Source organism: Heterodontus francisci, chromosome 4, assembly GCF_036365525.1.
Source record: "Heterodontus francisci isolate sHetFra1 chromosome 4, sHetFra1.hap1, whole genome shotgun sequence".
NCBI classification, from domain to species: domain Eukaryota; kingdom Metazoa; phylum Chordata; class Chondrichthyes; order Heterodontiformes; family Heterodontidae; genus Heterodontus; species Heterodontus francisci.
The window spans coordinates 189,708,258-189,732,049 of record NC_090374.1 but is presented as its reverse complement, the minus strand read 5'-3'; positions in this window follow the sequence as shown (position 1 = coordinate 189,732,049).

Here is a 23,792-nt window from a genome sequence, read left to right as displayed (position 1 = left end):
TTGCTTCTCAACTCTAACCAAATGGATTCTGTTCTTGCTCCTTCAAGGACATCATCCCCTTTCAACACTGCAATGTCTTCCCTAATCAATAAGTGGCATAAAGGACACACCCACCACCATATTAAAAGGGATTCTGAGCTACTTACAGGTACATTTACTGATTTATTTCTTCTATCTGTTGATGTAATTCTACAGATTTTGGGCACTTTCTATAGTTGTCAGCTGTAGCTCAGTTGGCAGCACTTTCATCTCTAGGTCACAAGGTTGTGGGTTTAAGTCCCACCCCAGGGCTTGAGCACTAAAATCAAAGGCTGACACTCCAGTGCAGTACTGAGGGAACACTCTTTGAGATGCTGTCTTTCAGATGAGACATTAAACTGAAGCCCATCTGTTTGCTCAGGTGAAGTTTTTTTTGCCTGAAGTTTCAATATCCATAGGGAGTGGTGTGATAGGTGCTGAAGTGTTTTATTGCTGACTTAAAGGCTTTTGCACAAATCAATTGCTTCCAGACATATATGGTCCAGTAGACCTTCCAGTTGGTATTGAACATGACTAGGATAAAGAGAAGTGGCCATGCAGAGCAGGACAAGCTCCTAGAAGAGAGAAGACAGGGTTGGGTCGGGGGTGGGGGTGTTTGCTGGTGGTGTTTGGGGTAGAAGAGCTCTCCAGTAGGAAGCTTTATCTAAAGGTTGTTCTCATGCCCGAACCTCAGCATTGACCAATGCTTGAAATGTCTATGTTTCACTAAAGAGGTTGTCACAGAAATCTGCCAACTGCTGCAGCCACAACTCCAACCTCAGAGCAGGGAAAGGACTGCATTGTCAATGGCTGTTAAGGTAGCTGTGGCTCTTCACTTTCATGCATCTTGCTCCTTCCAGGCATCTGCTGGAGATATTATCAACATCGCACAGTTTGCAGTGCGCCCGGCATGAGGGAGGTCCCTGATGCTAACTATGCAAAGAAAGACTTCATCTCATTTGTTCTTGCCAAAAACAACAAGCGGAGCAAGGATAAGGGTTTGCTCAGATAACAGGCTTCCCCATCGTAGAATTTTTTATGACGTTTATACTTCCCCCACTGAATGATAGAGTAGGGTTTGTGGACCTGAATCTACCTTAATGTAAACACACGAATACACTATGTCTCACAGAGATCTTTTATTTAACCACTAACAGAGATTAAATAAGAAACATAACTGGACCCGTTCTGGAGTCTTCAAGTGCCTGCTGACTAAACTGACAATCACTTGAAATCTGTTGGTCTTTAGCAGTCTTCCTTCCTTCAGACTAAGGCCCTTTTCCCCTAGCTGACTGCAGTGAAGGAGCTAAGTCCTTATATTCTTTGCATCCACATACTGCTTGTGATCTTCACATGCACATCTCAATGACTGGTTCCTTCAGGCATGGTTATAACCCTCTTTATTCATGGTTGGTCCAAATTTTAATGGGGTTACCTCAAAATGAATGTCATTTGTTGATGTTTAATGAGGTCTTAACTCAAGACTGTACCACTCAATTCTGTCATTCCCATAGCAACCCAAGATTAGTCATTGGTTACAAGCTGCTTATGCCTTACATAGTGTCTGTTAATGTTCCTGTTATTCACCTTGCATCTAATGTGGGTTAGCCATCATTAAACTTCTGTTTTGCATTAAAGTTCTGGAGAACTTCCTTGATCAGTATGTTCTCAGCCCAACTAGAAAGGAGGCATTGCCAGATGTGGTGCTGGGAAATTAAGTGGGCCAAGTGGACCAAGCAACTGTGGGGGAGCACTTCAGTAAGAGTGATCATCGTATCATGAGGTTTAGACTAGTAACACAGAAAAGCAAGCAACAAAATAAGGCAGAATGTCATGATTAGAAGAGGACTAATTTTAACAAGATTAGAATGGGTTTAGCCAGGGTAGAATGGAACCAAAGACTGACAGGAAGAGCTGTATTGGAACAATAGATTATCTTTAAGGAAGAGATGCTTCAGGTACAGGCTAGATACATTCCAACAAGGGCGAAAGGTTGGGGAAGCAAAAACAGGGCTCCTTGAATGATAAAAAAGAGGATGTATGATGCATGTCAGGTGAACTCATCAGGTGAGAACAGTAAGTTGAGAGGGGAGGTGAAGAGGAAAAAAAGACTGGCAAAAAGAGAATATGAAAATAGAATGGCACGCAACATAAAAGGGAACACAACGATCTTCTACCAGCATGTAAATAGTAAACAGGTAGTAAGCAGTGGAGTGCGGTTCATTAGGGGCAAAGAGGGTAATGAATACTTAGAGGTGCAAGGCAAGGCTAATATACTAAATATACCACTTTGTATCAGTGTCCAATTGGATAAAAATTGGCTTAAGGTTAGAAAACAGCGGGCTGCAGTAAATGGTTGCTTTTCAGACAAGAGGATGGTAGACAGTGGTGTTCCCCAAGCTCAGTGCTGTGGCATAGTGCAGTATAAGGGATTGAAAGGGTTAATGTTTGGGACAGTGAGAGTAGCATTTTTCACTGTGATGATGGTGTAACAGGCTTGAGAGAAGCAAGAAGCATCATGAGTAGCTGAAGCCAGACAGGCTTATGGAAAGTGTATATAATCCATGTAACTATATTAAATGTGTTACTGTTTAGATATACGAGGACTCCAAGATCTCTGTAAACCAAGCTCAATATAGTATCTGAAATCCTTGCAACAATATACAACACATAGGCTAGTGGAGTGGGCAGACAGGTGGCAGATGGAATTTTATGCTGACAAGTGGGAGGTGATGCATTTTGCAGAAGGAATAAGGAGAGGCAATATATACTTAATGGCACAATTCTAAAGAGTGTGCATGAACAGAGGGACCTGAGGATGCATGTGCATAGATCTTTGAATGTGGCAGGACATATTGAGTGAGTGGTTCTTAAAGCTTTTGGGATCTTGGACTTCATAAATAGAGGCATTGAGTACAAAAGCAGGGAAGTTATGCTGAACCTTCATAAAGCGCTGGTTTGGCCCCAACTGGAACATTACATCTAGTTTCGGTCACCACACTTCAGGAAGGATGTGAGGGCCTTTGAGAGGGGGCAGCAGAGATTTACCAGAATGGTTCCAGGGATAAAGGATTTTAGTTACAAGGTTAGGCTGTAAAAGCTGGGTTTGTTCTCCTTAGAACAAAGGAGAACACAAGAAATAGGAGTACGAGTAGACCATATGGCCCATCGAGCCTGCTCCGCCATTCATAACAATCATGGCTGTTCTAAGGCTTCAATTCCACTTTCCCGCCCACTCACATATCCTTTGATTCTCTGAGAGACCAAAAATCAGTCTATTCCAGCCTTAATCCTCTGGGGTAGAGAATTCCAAAGATTCACAACCCTTTAAGTGAAGTAATTTCTTTGGTAGGACAGAACTTGAGTATTGCTGAAACTGGAGACATGTTGTCGAAGCTTTTTGTCTTGCACTCATCAGGACAATCCATAAGACTACCAATGTAAGGGAAAACAACCACTTTATACTGTATGAGAAGAGAGTGCTGATTGGTTGGCAAGTGAACTCTGATTGGTAGAGGCAATGCCATGGAGAATGCAATTTATGGTGACTGACAATTAACTGCCAAGCTTTGTCTGAAATTTAAACCAGGCAGCTTGACTCTGATTGGCCAAGGCATTGCCCTGAGGAGTGAACCAACGAATGGCTGTCACTTATTTTGTTTAGTTGAAACAGGCACAATGTTTGTACATGGTCTTTCAGTCTGCAAAGAACAGGGCCCTGTGTTTTAGTATATGTAGCTTCCAGTACGCACAAATGCACCACACTGCGAGCCCTATTGACAATCTTAAATTGATAATTCTTAGCACACTGATCCTGGGTCAGTTTCCTGGGATCTAGGCAATAGGGGTTCTGTATGGGAGGAGTCTCTCCTACATCCACATTGTATAGGGTTAGGGTTGTACACCCTGGTGTGTGTGTGCAGATTTCATTAAATGCTGTGCCTTATTAGGCTTCTTTTTGTTCTGCATTTAAGTATGTGAGTATACAGTGTCTAATTTTCCTAACATTTCAGTGCTGACTAACCGGACAATTGGGGGTTCAATTTGGGAACCCTCCATGCCCCCTTGAAACTCGTCCTCACTGTCCTTTTTGTTCTCCTTTAATTGCCTGACATCTGTCAGGACAGATCTGACAGATCAAGACCTGACAGGACTTGTTTGTCCCCTTCCCGGCTGTGATACTGTTTTAACATAACATAACCGAAGAAGGGTCACTGACCCGAAACGTTAGCTCTGCTTCTCTTTCCACAGATGCTGCCAGACCTGCTGAGTGGTTCCAGCATTTCTTGTTTTTATTTCAGATTTCCAGCATCCGCAGTATTTTGCTTTTATTATACTGTTTTAACATGTTGATGTGGTACAATCTTTGCTTTTTTCTACAGTCTCGGGTGTCAATGAAAGAGTTCACCCTGCTGATTCTCTTTGCTACTCAACAGGGGCCACTGAACTGGACTTTCTGGGGTTCACCCTGTATTGAGAGTAGGACTAAAACATGGTCTCTAGGCTGAAATATTCTCACCTTGGCATGTTTATCTGTCTGCCTTCTCATAGCTGAATGGGAGGTTTTTAGATGATCCTGACCACTGCACAGGCTCTCATGAGCCACTCCCAGAACATGGAGATGTAGTCTAACATGGAAGGCTCAACCCTATGTCCGAAAAACCTTTCCATGATTAGTTTATGAGGACCTCTCACCTCATGCCCATGAACTAATTCAAAGGGACTAAAGCCAATGGACCATTGGATGGGTTCCTGGTGACAAACAGGAGAAATCCCAGCCCTTTGTCCCAGTTATGGGGGTACTCATAGAAGTAAACCTTGATCGATGTCTTTAGAGTCTGGTAGTACTTTTCCAAAGCCCCTTGTGACTGTGGGTTGTAGGCTGAGTACTTTAGCTGGGTTTATGCCCAGACTCCCCATGACTTTTTGAAAGTTACCAGACATGAAATTTGGGCCATGATTCAACTGGATCTTGGCAGCCAGCCCATATTGGGTAAATAATATGGTAAGCCCCTCCAACACTACCTTGGCAGAGATATCTCTTAGGGGATTGGCCTTGGGGAATCGGGTAGCCACATCCATAATGGTGAGAAGATACTGGTAGCCTGCTTTTGTTTCTGGCAAGGGCTCACACAATCCACCAGCACTCTGCTGAAGGGTTTCCCAAAAGCCGATATGGGAATTAAGGGTGCAGGTTTTATTGTAGCTTGGGGCTTCCCCACAACCTGGCACATGTGGCACGCTTTACAGAACTCCACCACATCTTTGTGGAGTTTTGGCCAGTCAAAATGCTGTCTTATGCAGGCTTTGTTTTTTCATACACCGACATGTCCTGCATTGGAAGGTCGTGGGTTATTCTTAGTATTTCCTTACAGTACCTCGGCGGCACTACTATCTGGTGATCCACTGTCCACTCTTCGTCCGCAGGACTGTGAGGAGGTCTCCACTTCCTCATCAGCACCTCATCCTTTAAATAGTAACACTTTGGAACTCCCTCTGCTTCAGCTTCAGTTTGGGCAGTCTGTGATAACTTTTTAACTCTGGGTCAGCTTGCTGAGCCTTGACCAAGGAAGATCTGTTTAAACCCATCCTTTGGGTGCTTTATTATCCCAAAGAAGATTTCAGGTAACCAGATAGTAGGATCATCTGTCAGCAGTGTCAGTTCAGCCTCCTCTGATGGAGCTTGTTTGGCCATGGACGAGTCACCACATAATCAAAGAAAATGCTGGGGACCTTCTCCTGCAACTGCTCTGTCTCCTGGACCTCTTTCAGTCTCTCTAAAACCACTGGGGAAGCTACCAACTTTGCCCCTGCCAGATCATTACCCAGGAGCAGGTCGACCCCGTTCACAGGAAAGCTAAGGACAATCCCCATGGTTACCTCTCCTGAAACAAGGTCACACTCCAGGTGCACCCAGTATAAAGATATGGGCATACACTTGCCTCCGATACAATTCACTAATACTCTCAAATTCAATACACTCTCTGGGAGAAAGGTCATGCCTTTTCCCAGCAGAAGGGATTCGGTGGCCCCTATATCCGCAAGTATGACTATGGGCTTGCTTGCCTCACTTGAGGGGTAGGGGTCACTTTTCCTTGGGACACAAAATCCTGGTAACTCTCAGGGATTTTGTTAAGTTTTCCCACACGCACAGTGGTATGTTTACTTATAGCCCCTTTTCCTGCACTGCCCTGATTAATTCTACAGGTTTCGCCACAATTTCCAGCAATCAGCTCGAAGGTGACCTGCCTAGTTACAATGGAAACACACAGGTTTTTGGGCATCATTCCTTCTCTCAGCACCATTCTTTATAGCCTGAGGATGGCGCCCTGTGTTCCCAGCTTTCCTTTCTCACCCATGGCTGTTCAGGCTCCTATCACCTTCCCATCTTTTATCCTTTTCAGGTTTTTGGAGGTGACTACGGAAGGCTTTCCCTTGGGGCAAGTGTAAATTCATGAGCCAGGATTGCTGCCTGCCTGGCTCTTGGAACCTTTTGTTCCTCCATGTGGGTTTTAATGGAGAAGGGAAGTGAGTTTTTGAATTCCTGGAGAAGAATCACCTCTCTGAGGTTTTCCTATGTGGGCTGTATCTTGAGTTCCCGTATTCATTGGTCAAAAGTGAGTTGCTTAGTTCTTTCAAACTCGAGGTAAGTTTGTTCAGGCTGCTTTAGGAGGGTTCAGAATTTTTGGCGGTATAGCTCATATGCATTCAGGATAGCATTTTTAGTCATCTCATAGTATGATAAACTCTCATCAGGCAACAGTGAGTAAACGTCATGGGCTTGTCCTGTTAGTTTGCTTTGCAATAACAGGGTCCAACTCTATGTTGGCCTCTTCAGCTGTCTTGCAAGCTTTTCAAATGAGATGAAAATGCTTCCACCTCCCCCTCATTGAACTTTGATATCAACGGGGGAACTTTAAGAGCTCAGCACTCGGTCCTGAACTAGGGATCGTTCCCTCACTAGTGGTGCCTTCACTAGGTGCATTGAGATTTCCTCCAGTTAATTCCAGCTGCCTTAACTCCCTTCTGGAAAGCTCTTTAATTTTCTCTTTCCTGAGGCTCTCTCTCCTCTTTCTCGCTCTAGAAAACTCTCCCTTTTTAAAAAAAATTCTAATTCTAGTCTCCTCTGTTCTAGCTCTAGTTTACTTATTGTTACCCTGTCTGTTTCCGACTCTAAACCTGTTTCTGAGTCTTCAGGTTCAAATGCAAAATGATTGGCCACATGTTTTAGGATTTCAGATTTCCTAGTTTTTGGAAGGATAGTAATCCCTAACTGCCCAGCTACATTCCTCAACTCATCAATATATAGGGCTTTTAACCCATCCCCAACTCCTCACTCTGGTTTAGGAAGGTACTGGCCTTGAATGTGGACATTTTAGTCCTCTAGCACTGAAAACCACAAGACAACCTGCATTGAAGTTTTTAATTTTTTGCTAGGGATTAATTTGGTTTCCAAGTTCTTGTTTCACTTTGGGGATTGATCCCAGACGTGAGCACCCAAATTTCTGTTATGATCAGGTGAGGAGGGGTTGAAAGGCTCCCCTCTTGACCCTCTCCTTGTTTGACCACAACAGGTTTTATTCGGTTTTAAACAGTGCATGTGCTTACTAATTCAGTGAGTGTTTAAACCTCTATGTGCTATGATCATAAAAGACCCAATCGGACAGGTTTTCTTGAATTTAAACAAGAAAGAGGTTAGTTTATTGTACTTAAAACTAAAACCGAATCTAAGTTAAAATAATTAACTACTCTCCAACTTTCACACAAACACACACATACACACACACGAGAATCACACACACACAAATAGGTTACAGAGTGATGAAGAATAGTTTGGTTAGATAAGATGAACAAATATAAATAATATACAGTCTGTGGGGTCTGGTAATTCAGTTGCCTTCTGGATGAATTCCTAGTCTTGAAGTTTCTGGTTGGTAGCAATACATTTGCAGCTGGTCCACCTAGTTCAGGGTTTTCTTGGAGACAGTGATATAGGTGGTTTTCTCCCACAGGGTCTTTGTTTGTAGCAATGATAGACTTGGATGTTCCACAGTTGCAGACAGGTTTTAAAACATATCATATTATCTGGAGAGAAAGAGGGAGAGAGAGAGAGAGAGACAGCCCCACTGGGGACCTGCATGGATTAGCACTTAAAACTTGTCTGCTGTGTGAAACACAATCTCCAAGTTTTCACACAGACCGGAGAGACTGTCACATGATTCTTTCAGTGTATGTTTTTTTCCACCTTAATGAGATCCAAAGTCGTAGAATCCCAAATCTCTCTCAGATCTTCTTGTTTCAGTATTTACCCCAGGAGGTACATCTCCACGAGTGTGAGTGCTCTAAGATGGCTTTGAATGTCTTCCTAACAAGGTTGATACCAGATAATTTACTCAACTATTCAAACCATTTTTCTGGATGCGAGATATTTTGACATGCTTCTCCACTTAGATGCCTTAGAATGAGAGGTATTACAATACAAATTGTGGTGTCCCTCTTAGCTGTCAATTTTTTACAAGTAGGATTCCAGATTTCATTTTAAATGTTTAATGTAGATTTCCAACCGATGAATTAAAAATCATCATTCAGCATAGCACACTTTCATGATAGTGGTCTCACCAAAATCCTATACAATTGTAGCAAGACTTCCTTATTCTTCTACTTCAATCCCCTTGCAATAAAGACCAATATGCTATATGCCTTCCAAATTGATTGCTGTACCTGCATGCTAACTTCCTGCATTCCTTGTATGAACACACCCAAGTCTCTTTGAACATCAACACTTACAAGTTTCACACTTTTTCAAAAATATTCTGCTTTTCTATTCTTATGACCAAAGTAAATAACTTCATCCTGACCTACATTATATACCATCTGTCACTTTGTTGCCCACTCACTTAACCTATCTATATCACTTTGCAGCCTCTCTGTGTCATCCCCACAGCTTACCTTTCCACTTACCTTTGTATCATCAGCTAACTTAGATACATTACTCTCTGTCTCTTCATTCAAGTCATTAATATAGATTGTAAATAGCTGAGACCCCAACACTGATCCTTGCGACACTCCACTATTTATTGCCTATCCACTTGTAAATGCCCCATTTATACCCACTCTTTGCTTCCTGTCCATTAACCAATCGTCTATCCATGCTAAAATATTACCCCCAACACCATGAGCTCTTATCTTGCCTATTAACCTTTTGTGTGGTACCTTATTGAATGCCTTTTGGAAATCCAGGTATACTACATCTACTGGTTCCCCTTTATCTACCCTACTAGGTACATCATCAAACATCTGTTACAAATTTGTCAAACAGGATTTCCCTTTCGTAAAACTATGTTGACTTGTTCTAATCATACTATGCTTTTCTAAGTACTTTGTTAAGACTTCCTTAATAATAGATTCCAGCATTTTCCCAACATCTGCTGTTAGGCTAACTGGTCTGTAGTTCCCTGTTTTCTCTCTCCCTCCTTTCTTGAAAAGCGCGTAACATTTGCCAACTTCCAGTCTGATGGGACCATTCCCGAATCCAAGGAATTTTGGAAAATCATAGCCAGTGCATCCATTGTCTTTGTTGCTATCTCTTTTAGAACCCTAGCTTGTAGGCCATCAGGTGCTGGAGATTTGTTAGATTTTAGTCCCTTAAGTTGCTCCAATACTTTTTTTCTGCTGGTATAAATTTTCTTAATTTCCTCACTCTTTTTAGCTGCTAGATTACTGTCTGCTTCTGATATGAAACTTGAGTCTTCTACTATGAAGACAGACATAAAATATTTGTTTAATGCCTCTACCATTTCCTCATTCCCCATGATAATTTCCCCTGTATCTGCTTCTAAGTGATCAACATTTACTTTAGCTAATTTCCTCTTTTTTATATACCTATAAAAGCTCTTTCAATCTGTTTTTATATTACTGGATTATGTCATGTTCTATTTTTTCCTTTTATATCAATTTTTTGGTGGCCCTTTGTTGGTTTTCAAAACACTCCCAATCCTCAGACTTGCTACTCTTTTTTACAATATTGTAAGCCTCTTCTTTTAATCTAATACTATCCTTAACTTTCTGAGTGAGCCATGGGTGGGTCTTTCTTCCTGAGTTATTGTTTTTCAATGGAATGTATTTTTGTTGAACATTTTGAATTGTTTCTTTAAAGGTATCCCTCTGTTTATTTACCGCCATATCTTTTAGTCTATTTACCCAATTTACCTTAGCCAGTTCTCCTCTCATATCTATGTAATTGACTTTGTTTAAGTTTAAGATTCTTTTTTGTGACTGGAGCATGTCACTTTCAAACTGAACATAGAATTCAATGGTATTATGATCACTATTTCCCAGTGGCTCTTTTACTGCGACATTACTAATTAACCCTGCTTCATTACACAACACAATATTTAAGATAGCTTTATCCCTAGTCGGTTCCACAATGTATTGGTCCAAGATTGAAGGGAGATTTAATAGAAGTGTACAAGGTTATGACAGACTTAGTTAAGTTAGACAAGGAAAAACAGTCCCCATTAACTAATGGTACAAAGACAAGGGGACACAGATTGAAAATTTTGGGTAAGAGATGCAGAAGGAATATGGGGAAGTGCTTTTTTATGCCATGGTAACGGTAATGATCTGGAATTTGCTGCCCACAAGTGTGGTAGAAGCGGAGACAATCAATCATGTCAAAACGAAGCTGGATAGCCACTTGCAAGAAATAGACGTGCAGGACTATGGGAATCAAGTGGGGGAGTGGAGCTGACTGGATTGCTCCATGGAGAGCTGGCATGGATTTCATGGGCTGAATGGCCTCCTTCTGTGCCATAAATGACTCTATTTAACCTAGTTCAGAACCACTGCAGCAAATCAAAAGGTGGCTACTTGGCAACAAAGGTTATCTACTCGTTAGTTGGCCCATGGTTTCATTTCCAACCCACATACACATGCACAGCAAGTATATAAAGAGAGCCATATTGTGACCAGGGATCATCCAGAGCAGACCATCGGTGTTGTCAAGCAATGCTCCTGTTACCTGAACCACTCTGGAGGAGCTGTGCAGTACTCAGTTGAGAAGGCCTCAAGATTTGCTGTGGTATGCTGCATGCTGCACCAGCTTGCCATCATAAGGGAACACACTGACATGACCTATCAGGTGGGAAATTGAGAATCAGGAGCACAAAGGAAAGAAGTGGAGGAGGAAGAGGCAGAGGAGCAGTAGATGGAATAGGTGGAGGTGGAAGAGGAGTAGGAAGAGGAATAGGAAGCGGAAGGGAGACTGTGACCTAGATAGCCCCGTTCAGCCTGGGCTCGACGTGAGCAAGTAATTAATGAGCATTATCAGTAACCTGAATTCCCCATTCACTAACAGTCCCACACTCCTTACATTTCTCTACCAATGAACATCACATCATTCAATGCCACCATACAAAAATAAAAGCCAAAGCAAAATACATATTCCAATCCAAACTTATAAATGAAATCATGCAATACTACTGCTCCTGTGATGCTTCCCCAATGACTGCAGTATGGTTTGTCTTCACACTGAGGACATCCTCCATTATTTTGTGGCACTATCACTGTGTTAAATGGGATAGATTCAGAACAGATCTAGCAGCTCAAAACTAGGCATCCATGAGGCTCTGTGGGCCATGAGAAGCAGCAAAATTGCATTCAATCACAATCTGTAACCACATGGCTCACATATCGCTCACTCTCCGTTTATCATTAAGCCAAAGGGAACAACACTGGTTGAATGAGGAATGTAAGAGAGCATGCTAGGAACAGCATAAGGCATACATAAAAATGAGGTACCAACCTAGTGAAGCTACAGCATAGGACTACATGCATGCTAAACAGCAGAAGCATCATGCTATAGACAGAGCTAAGTGATTCCATAACCAACAAATTAAATCAAAGCTCTGCAGTTCTGCCACATCTAGTCATGAATGGCGAGGGACAATTAAATAACTAACGGGAGGAGGAGACTCCATGATCATCCCCATCCTTAATGATTGCGGAGCCCGTCACATGAGTACAAAAGACAAGGCTGAAGCATTTGCAACCATCTTCAGCCTGAAGTGCTGGGTGGATGATCCATCTTGACTTCCTGAGGTCCCCAGCATCACAGATGTCATTCTTTAGCCAATTTGATTCACTCCACGTGATATTAAAAAATGGCTGAGCACACGGGATACAGCAAAGGCTACAGGCCCTGACAACATCCCAGATGTATGGCTGAAGACTTGTGCTCCTGAACCAACCATGTTTCTAGTCAAAAACAGCTACAATACTGGCATTTACCCAGCAATGTGGAAAATTGCGCAGGTATGTCTTGTTCACAAAAAGCTGGACAAATCCAATCCGGTGAATTACTGTTCCATCGGTCTACCCTTGATCATCAGCAAAATGATGGTAGGTGTCCAGTGCTATCGAACAGCACTTATTCACCAATAAGCTGCTCACCAATGCTTAGTTTGGGTTCTGCCAGAATCACTCAGCTGCAGGCCCCATTACAGCCTTGGTCCAAATGTGGATAAAAGAGCTGAATTCCAGAGCTGAGGTGAGAAGGACTGCCCTTGACAGTATTTGACTGAGTGTGACCCTTGTGAAATTGAAGTCAATGGAAATATGGGAGATCCACTGGCTGGCATCATAGTTGGCATAAAGGAACATTATTGTAGTTGTTGGAAGCCAATCACCTTGGCCCCAAGTCGTAGCTGCAGGAGTTCCTCAGGGTAGTGTCCTAGGCACAGCCATCTTCATCAATGAGCTTCCCACTATCATAAAGTCAGAAGTGAGGATGTTTGCTGATGATTTCACAGTGCTCAGTACCAATCACAACTCCTCAGATACTGAAGCAGTCCATAACTATGTGCAGCAAAGACCAAGACAACATTCAGGCTTGGACTGATAAGTAGCAAGTAATGTTTGATATATACAACTACCAGGCAATGTCGATTTCCAATGAGAGTATCTCGCCATCTCCCCATGACATTCAATGGCATTACCATCACGGAAAAACCCACCATCGACATCCTGGGGGTTACCATTGACCATAAACTTAACTGGACCAGCCACATAAATGATCTTGGTTATAAGAACAGGTCAGAGGATGGGAATTCTGCAGTGAGTAACTCACCTCCTGACTGTGCCCCCCACCCCCCCCCCACCACCCCACAAAGCCTTTCCACCATCTACAAGGCATAAATAACGAGAGTGACAGAATATTCCCCACTTGCCTGGATGAGTGCATCTCCAACAGCACTCAAGAAGCTTGATACCATCCAGGACAAAGCAGTCTGCTTGATCAGCACCCCTATCCACCACCTTAAACATTCAATCCTCTACCACTGGTGCATGGTGGCAGCAGTGTGTACCATCTACATGATGCACTGCAACAATTCACCAAGGTTTCTTCAAAGGCAACTTCCAAACCTGTAATCTCTACCACCTAGAACAACCAAGGGCAGCAGTCGCAGAGGATCACCACCACATGCAAGTTCCCCTCCAAGCCACACACCAACCCGACTTGGAAATATTGTCATTGGGTCAAAATGCTGGAACTCCACATTCAACAGCATTGTACCTACAGCACATGGTGTAGGATGCAAGTAACATCCCAGTATTAGCTGTAAGTCAGGAAATGGAACAAAGGGAGGAACTCAAGAAAATTACAATCACCAGGGAAGTGGTACTGAGCAAATTGTTGAAGCTGCGGGCTGACAAGTCCCCGGGTCCTGGTGGACTTCATCCTAGGGTGTTAAAAGAAGTGGCTAATGAGATAGTGGATGCATTAGTTTTAATTTTCCAAAATTTCCTAGATTCAGGGAAGGTTCCTTTAGATTGGAAAATTGCAAATGTAACTCCTTTATTCAAAAAGGGAGGGAGACAGAAAGCAGGAAACTACAGGCCAATTAGCTTAACATCTGTCTTAGGGAAAATGTTCGAAGCTATTATTAAAGATGTTATAGCGGGGCATTTAGAAAAAATCAAAGTAATCAGGCAGAGTCAACATGGTTTTGTGAAAGGGAAATCATGTTTAACCAATTTATTGGAGTTCTTTGAGGGAGTTACATGTGCCATGGATAAAGAGGAACCGGTGGATGTATGACAGGGGTATCCAATCTTTTCGTGTGGGGGGACACAGTACAATTTTTGCCCTACATAAGAGGTCGGTGAGCAAATTTCAGAAAGATAAAGGCATTAAAAATTAATCGTATTATCAAAACAACAAAATTTTCCATTTTTGTGAATAAGCTTTAAATGAGAAGACTAATTTATTGATTTACTTTCTCATCACTATGTTGAACACTGATTTAGTAACATACGTGGCATTGTGTTGGCTTGCATAAGTAGTCATTCTCTGCCCACACACATGAGCTTTCTCTCTCCCCCTCTCTGTCTCTCACACCCCCCTCTCTCTGTCTCTTTTACCTGTCTGTCTCTCTCCTCCCGTCTCTTTCACACCCCTCTCTGTCTCTCTCCCCCTTTTTCTCCCCCCTCTCTGACTCTGTCTCCCCCCTCCTCTGTCTCTCTCCCCCTCTTCTCTCTGTCTCTCCCCCCTCTCTGTCTCACTCTCCCTCTGTCTCTCTCCCTCCCTCTCTCTCTCTCTCCCCCCCTCTCTGTCTCTCTCCCTCTCTCTCTCTGTCTTTCTCTTGCCCTCTCTCTGTCTCTTTCTCTCCCCCTCTCTCTGTCTCACTCTCCCCGCGCTCTCTGTCTCTCTCTGCCCCCTCTCTGCCCTCCCCACTCTGTGCTACCTGCTCCGTATTCCCTGCTCCGTACTAACACTCACAATGGATTCTCCAGTATAATGTACTTTCACTCAAACTGGAATTGTGTATTATCAGGTACCTGCACTCATTGGAATTGCGTTGTATCATGTACTTGCACTCACACTGGAAAGATGTAGTATCAAGTACCTGAACTGGAATTGTATAGTAGCAGGCACCAGTACTCACACGGGAATTGTGTAGAATTGGGTAAGTGTATTAACACTGGTATTCTGTAGTATCAGGTACCTGCACTCACACTGGCATAGTGCAGTATCATGTACCTGCACTCACACTGGAACTGTGTAATAGCAGGTACCTGCACTCACTGGAATTGTGTGAATGTGCTGATGAATGCGTTTATTTCAATTTAAAGTTGTGTTCCCAGAATTGGAGAAATTTCAGATTACATGTTAAGTTAAAGACATTGCTATGGATCTGTTGACTAAAATTTACTTGTGCTACTGTGAAAAAAAATGGGAGTAGTTGCTCAGAAGTGCTTGAAGTTTCAGAATGAATGGGCTGTTTCAGAACTGAGAAGCTGTTCATTGAAGAGCTACAATGTCGGGATTTAAGCACGGTCTAAAGGGGTGCAGAATTGGAGTTGGAATATTGAAAATATTAAGATTGGTGGTATAGTGGTTCCAAAGGGTGAACTGAGATCAGGTCTGAGACTCTTGACTGAATCTTCAGAGTATCCTTCATCCCTTACTCCATAACATTACACCTTTCCCATATACCAGAGAAAAGCAATAAGAATTGTGCAGAAGCCCACAAGTTGTGGAAACCTCTGTCCATTTTTCCCCTTTTTGTGTACGAATTTTGAAGTTTTTATTGCATGTGAAAGCTGCTTTACAGTAATTTGGAAAGCCACTTGAAGAAAGAAAAAGAAAACAATTATGTAATTTAGTGTTTTTTTTCCTGTCTCCAGCAAGGCCAGAATTTGTTGCCTATCCCTAATTAACCATGAGAAATTAGTGGTGAGCTGCCTTCTTGAACTGCTGCAGCCTATGTGATGTAGGTGCACCCTCAGTGTTGTTAGGGAGGGAGTTCCAGGTTTTTGATCCAGCGACAATTTTAGGTCCCTCAAAAGACCGGGCTGGTGACGGGGGGGGGAGGGGGCATAAAATCGAGTGGAAGGGAGGGCCCTTCCTGACCTGCTCCCACCTCTGCTGTAAATTTACATGTGGCAGCGGCAGTGAAACATGGCCCACCAGCCCCAGGTCAATCAGGCCCTTAAGTAGCACATAAGGGCCTCACCTACCGCCACAGGTATTTTACAGTTGGCTGGCGGGCTGTTGAGGCCACAGAAAACCAGCCTGATAAAACTAGGTGGCCTTCTGCAGGCTGGGAGGGGCCCTCCTGATCGGGCTCCCTGTGCCCCATGGAGGGCCGCCCCGAAGTCCCAACCATCCCCAGTGGACACCGTGCACCCTGCCCCCCCTGACCGACACCTCTTGCCTCACTGGAGTCTGACCAATTATCCCTGGCGAGACCCTAAATTCTTACCTACTTTCCAGGGCAATCCGTCATTTTCCTCCTGCAGCTGGTTTGCAGTCCCAGCTGTGGCCACTGCTCCTCGTGGCACTGCTGGGACTAAGAGCTGCTGACCCGCTGATTGGCTGGCAGCTGCATTAGGCAGAACCTCCTGCCTCAATGAGGTGGAAGTCCCGCCCAAGACCAATTAAGGGCCTGGGAAACGTAAAATCCAGTCTGGATCCCCAGGCCTGGCAGAGGCGGGATCGCCACCGACTTTTTGGCAGGTGAACAGTCACCGCCCCCCCACCGTAAAATTCCGGCCAGTATTTATATGGCTGGTCCAGTTAAGTTTCTGGTCAATGGTAATCCCTGGGATGTTGATGCTGGGGGTTTCTGCTATGGCAATGCCATTGAATGTCAATGGGAGATGGATAAATTCTCTTTTGTTGGAGATGGCCATTTTTCTGGTACTTGAGTAGCATGAATGCTACTTGCCACTTATCACCCAAGCCTGAATGTTGTTCAGCTCTTGCTGCATATCGACACGGACTGCTTCAGTACCTGAGTTGTTGTGAATAGTGCTGAACTCTGTGCAATCATCTGAGAATATCCCCAATTCCAACTTTATGATGGTGGGAAGGTTGTTAATGAAGCAGCTAAAGATGGCTGAGCCTAGGACACAACCCTGAGGAACTCCTGCCATGATGTCCTGGGACTGAGATGATTGGCCTCCAACAACCTCAACCATCTTCCATTGCGCTAGTTTTGACTCCAACAAGTGGAGAGTTTTTTCCGTGATTGCCATTGACTTCAATTTGGCCATGGCTCCTTGGTGTCAAACTTGGTCAAATGTTGCCTTGATGTTAAGTGCAGTCACTCTCACCCCACCACTGAAATTCAGCTCTTTTGTCCATGTTTAGACCAAGGCTGTAATGAGGTCTGGAGCAGAATGGCCCTGATGGAATCCAAACTGAGCATCAGTAGGCAGGTTATTGTTGAGTAAGTGCTGCTTGAAAGCACCGTCAATGACCCCTTCCATCACTTTGCTGATGATTGAGAGTAGACTGATTGGGCAGTAATTGACTAGATTGGATTTGTTGTGCTTTTTGCGAACAAGACATACCTGGGCAATTTTCGATACTGTTGGGAATGGTAGCATAGTGGTAACATTACTGATCTAGTAATCTAGAGGCCTGGACTAATGCTTTAGAGGCATGAGTACAAATACCACCTCAGCAGCTGAGAGAATTTGAATTCTATTAATGAATAAATCTGGAATAAAATACTAGTCTCAGTAATGATGATCATGAAACTATCAGATTGTTGTAAAAATTCATCTGCTTTACGAATATCCTTCCAGGAAGGATATTTGTGTCCTTACCTGCTCTGGCCTACATGTGACTCCTGTCTCACAATGATGTGGCTGACATTTAACTGCCCTCTGAATTAGCCTAGCAAACCACTCAGTTGTATCAAATCACTACAAAAGCATTGAATAAAAATAAAACAAGACAGACCACCCAGCATCGGAAACAACAACGGCACGCCATGACCAGTAAGCCCTGCAAAGTTCCCTCACTAACATCTGGGGATTTGTGCCAAAATTGGGAGAGCTGTCCCACAGACTAGTTAAGCAACAGCCTGACATAGCCATGCTCACTGAATCATACCTACAGGCAAAGTCCCAGACACCTCCAACACCATTCCTGGATTTGCCCTGTCCCACTGGTAGGAGCGACAACCAGAAATAGTGGCACAGTGGTATGCAGTCAGGAGGGAATGGCCCTGAGAGCCCTCAGCATTGACTTGGGACCCCATGAAGTCTCATGGAATCAGGTTAACCATGGGCAAGGAAATCTTCTGCTGATTACCACCTACTGTCTTCCCTCAGCTGATGAATCAGTACTCTTCCATGTTGAACATCACTCGAATGAAGCACTGAGGGTAGCAAGAGCACAGAATGTACTCTGTTGGGGGACCTCAATGTTCATGACCAAGAGTGGCTTGGCAGTATGTTTACTGGCCGAGTTGGCAGAGTCCTGAAGGATATCTCTGCAAGACTGGACTTGCGGAAAGTGGTGAGAGAACCAACAAGAGGAAAAACTTACTTGACCTCACTCTCAGCAATCTACTTGTCACAGATCTATATGCCCATAACAATATCGGTAAGAGTGACCACTTCACAGTCCTGTCTTCACACTGAGGATACTCTGTATTGTGTTGTGTGGCATTACTACAGTGCTAAATGGAATAGATTCGGAACAGATCTAGCAGCTCAAAACAGGGCATCCATGAGGTGCTGTAGGCCATCAGCAACAGTAGAATTGCATTCAACCACATCTGTAATCTCTTGACTCAGCACATCCCTCACTCTACCATTACCATCAAGCCAGAGAATCAACCCTGGTCCAATGAAGAGTTTGCCATCACCCATTGTGTGTGAGCAACTAAGACAAATTTCACCCCCATCATCACCTCCTGGGTTTTGTTCTTTATTGTTTGAGCTATACACCCCTATATCCAGTTAGCTTCTCAAACTGCTGTTACTGCACTCAGCACTGTTGGTTTCAATGAATTGTCTGCAGCTACACACAGATCCCTCTCCTCTGATGTACTTTGTAGCTCATACATATTTAATGTTTCTATTGTTTATTTGTCTTGGTCTCACTTTCTTGCATTTGTCAATCTTAAATGTCAGCTGCTACAGATTAGCTCATCATCCTAACTTATCCAGATACCTTTATATTTCCCAATTGTTTAAGCCTTTCCCTCCTTCTTACACAATTTAGTGCCATTTGGTAAATTATCCTTCCTATGTCTTCAGCTCCAAATCATTAATATACACCGTAAACAATATTGGCTCCAGCACTGATAGATGTTGCAACTCCAGGAGGCATTTGCCATGTTGTAACAGCTACATTCACAACTATACTCTGAGACCTTTCTGGTCCAGGCAACTTTTAATCCACCTCAAAGGTTTGCCTCCTCTTTTAGTTCTAGTTTGTGGATCAATTGGTGTGTGTACTGTGTACAATTTTGGGCACTACACCACAGGAAGGATATATTGACCTTGGTTATGTGTACAAATTTTAATGGATGGAAAATTATGGACAATATCCCATGATATCCCAATATAAGCTTCTAGTGGGTGAGATTCCCTATTAACAGGGTGCATATTTAGCCTTTTAGGCACTAATATAATTATGTAAAGGATTTCACAATGATGCTGGTGTGTTTTTATTCAAAACAAATCACTAACATTTGCATCAGGCAGCTATGTACAAAGAAACTAATGCAAAATCACATAATGGTTACAAAATGGCCACAGCCAAAAGTGACTGTTCAGATCACTTTTGCAGAATAAAGTGGTTTAGAACAACAGGACCTCCAGTGGTACTGGTGGGGACGGCAATACAGTGAAATCCCTGACAAACAACAGAAGATGCTCAAAACGGTCGAAGACAATCCTGATGAGGAGGTGGGAGGAAGTCACATGAAAGCTCAGATGTTCCAATTTCATCCTAGCTTCTGATCAGCTGAGAAACTAATTTGTGCTTCAGTGTTCTACATCATTACTTTCAAATACATTTGTAAAGTAGCACGGTGTACTGATGTACTCAACTTCGGTCTCAGTACAGAGAGTGTTGAAAGGACGCACTAAGCACAGCCAGAACCATAACAGTATAGTGCACAAGTCATCCAGGGTGATTGTGATGGTTTGTGTACTCCTCCAACACTTACCCTGCAGTCACTCTACGCCTTGGGACTAACAAGAACCATGAACCATGATATATCAGAGTAGAAACCATGTAAGACGTCCACTAGTTCTCCTGCCTGCTTCAAAAACAGTAAATAACACTGTCAGACTATTTTTGTTTAGGCTAAACTAATAAAATTATTTTAATGATGTGACACAGAAGCAGAGAATCACAATGCTAATCATAGAATTAGAAGGTACAGCAGGAAGCTATTCAGTCGGCCATGTCTTTGCTGATTCTTTGAAAGACTACCAAATTAGTACAAGTCTCTTGTTCTTTCCCCATAACCCTTCAATGTTTTCCTTTTCATGTATATATCAAATTCTATTTTTAAAGTTACTATTGAGTCTAGTTAAATAGCTGATGAGAAGGGGAGTGCTTGGCTCAGTGAGTTGACTGTCGAGCAGTTGGACTGAATGGCTAATGTGTGCTTTTTTGCTATCTTAGTGAATGTTTTCTGATGGAGGATCTGATAGATGCCCCAAAGAAGGGAGAGGAGCATTGTGCAAAGGGGAAAAAAAAATGAGATTAATTATTTCGATGACAGAACCCCACAGACCTTCTTGGATGGACTGTAGCTGCCAAGGAATGAGTCTGTTGGATTTCTATGGGAGGTAACTACAAAAAGGTGTGTGGAGGGTAGCTCGCAATGGCACTCAGTGCTACCTCTCTTAGCCCGAGAACTGAAGACCACTGACTGAATTTCAATGACCTGACGATTGTCGGCAAGGTACTACAACAGCCATGGTCCTTTTTCTCCCTTAGGCACCATAATGCTCACTCTCTTGCATTATTTGCTGCACAACAAACCTTTCATAGTCTACTCTGGTTAATGGAGGCACTAACTTGGTGCCACCTCGGAGATATCCTTCAATCGTTAGCCTTTACCTAATTCACTCAATCTTGTTACAGGCGAAGCTGGTGTCAATGAGAGACAAGGCACCAGAGGGAGCCTACTGGAATCAGGACTCTCACTTCCTGCAAAAATCAGGCCATGTCACTGCTGCTTGAGTCAATGGAGATGGAGGTGGATCAGTGGGATAATTGGTGAAAGAATACAGGTTTGATATGACTTGACCAAATTTAAAAACTTGACCAAATTTTATACCAGCATACTTTGCAAGGCCAAAAGGGACTTTTTGAAGGAAAATAACCTGCAGGCTGCTTTTCACAGATAAACAAAAATCACTGGCCTGTGGCAGGAAACAACATTTGTGAGGCCCACTGTCATAAAAAAGAGCTAAACACAACAGACAACCATACTTTGAAGCTATGATAAATCATTATGCTTGCTGGAATGCAAGGTTTCAATATCTGATAAGATCAGGGGACTTTTGGGACTGGATAACCATTATGAACAGCTCTAAGCATAAGTGACTGCTAATAGGCAAATACGAATAAGGAAGCTCTGAACGCTACAATTCAGAGATGAGATGTTTCAGGAGAGTTGTGAAAAAACAGCCAAGGATGAGATAAGAAAAATATAAGTAAAAGCTTGGTTGATCAAGACATAAGGCTTATGTGAAAACTCTAGAAGGTCCTGGAGGATGGACAATGTTAGGGCGGGCTTCCACTCCATGGTTCAAACAAAGAATTTTATGATTCATTGGATAATTTATATTATGAAAGATTTTTACTGGTCCTGTCAGTGTAACATTCTGTCTGCTACTGAAAAAAAAGATTTAAAAAGTAGTTGTTAAAGGAGTCTCATTGCTGCAGCTGGAAAGAGGTGTCTTAGCCAGTCATCTTGCCTGGAGGTTCCTGGAATCAACAAGGTCTGATCATCTGTTGGTGGTTGAATGGATGTTGATCTCCTGTAAAATTATTGTTGTACTGCTTGCACTGTTATGTCTTATAACTAATTTTAGATTAAGTGGCAGTGGAGGTTTTGAATCTGTCTTGAAGAAACAGTAAAAACTTATGGATGGAACTTGTGTGTCCTATGTAATTTCTCACAAATCTCAAGTACAAGAATTATAAACCTGTAGACTGCAGGAGTGAAGTCTTACATTGGTTCGTGTATAAAATTGCCAAGGCAGGCCTGAGAAGCATTAGACAGACACAAGCTTCCATGCCCTTTACTGTTTCCTTAATCACAAGGGGATTGCACTGGACATCACTTATTTAACTGTGCAGACAGTGTTCTTGCTAAAGTTTTCTTTTGCATTTGAGCAAATACTGGGAGTGGAAGATTGGGAGCTAAGCGGGAGATTTATGGTACTGTAGGTGAAGACATAATGGTAGACTACATTATTAAATGCAGTGGTCACATGTTCACATCAGGAGGCTCTGTTGAAGTGCAAGAGCTACTCAGCTAGTCCAACTCCCATGCCCTTTCCCTGTCGCCCTGCAAATGCTTTCTTTCCAGCTGCTTATCTAATTCCCTTTTGAACTTCACAATTGAATCTGTCTCCACCACTCTCTCATTTCAGATCCTAACCACTTGCTGTGTAAAAAGGTTTTTCCTCTGGTTCTCGACCCTTCCACCAATGGAAACAGTTTCTCCCTGTCTACACTGTCCCGACACTTCATGATTTTGATCACTTCTATCAAATCTCCTCTCGACCTTCTCTTCTCTAAGGATAATCACAGTTTCTCCAATCTATCCACATAACTGAAATCCCTCATCCCTTGAAACATTCTTATAAATCTTTTCTGCACCCTCTCCAATGTCTTCACATCATTCCTAATGTGTGGTGCCCTGAACTGAACACAATAATCCAGGTGAAGCCAGTTCGCCATTATATAAATGTTCATCATAACTTCCTCGTTTTTGTACTCTATGCCTCTATTTATAAAGCCCAACATCCCATATGCCTTCTGAGCCACTTCTTCAATCTGGCTGCCACCTTTAATGATTTATGCACATATACCCCCAGGTCTCTGTATTCCTGCACCCACTTGAGAACTATATCCTTGATTTTATATTACCTATCCTCATTCTTCCTACAAAAATGTATCACTTATCACTCACTGCATTAAATTTCATCTGTCACGTGTCCACCTATTGCACCAGCCTTGAAGTTTATCATTATCCTCCTCACAGTTCACAATACTTCCAAGTTTGTGTCATCTGCAAACTTTGAAATTGTGCCTTCCATGCCCAAATTTAGGTCAAAAATATAGTTCAAGAAAAGCAGTGGTCCTAGTACTGACCCCTGGAGAACACTACTGTATACCTTCCTCCAGTCCAATAAACAACTGCTTACAACTACTCTCTAAACTAGATTTTTTGGCTCCCTTGAGGCAGGGCCGGAGGTGGGGGAATACAGAGAATTGTGACAGTGGCAGGGGGTGGAGGGCCCATTCCCAAGCAAGCTAACTGGGGGTGGGATAGGCCGATGACAGCCTTCCTTCCAGAGGCCAATTGAGGCCCTTAAGTGGCCTATTAATCACCAGTTAATAGCCTCCACCACTCAGGGAGGGCACCTTGTAAAACGAGGACTTGGCGCAGATAGACCCTCCTCCATGAGCAATTTGAGGCCCACAGATGACTCTCGCTGAGAACCACTTCACCCCCCAGGAACCCCTCCCCCTGGACTGCACAATGACCTCTTTGCCCCACCCTCCACCACCGCCCCTCGTCTTCCAGACTAGCCCCAGTGACCCTGCCTCACCTAACTCTGGTCCAGGTCTCCAGCACTAGGCCTGGGTCCAAGCCCTCTGCAGCACTGGCAGTGGCCACCACTCTCAGTAGCGCTGCTGATACTGTTGGACTGCTGGCTCTCTGATTGGCCAGCGGCTCTTGGAGGTGGGATCCCCCTCTTTAAAAGGACGGGTA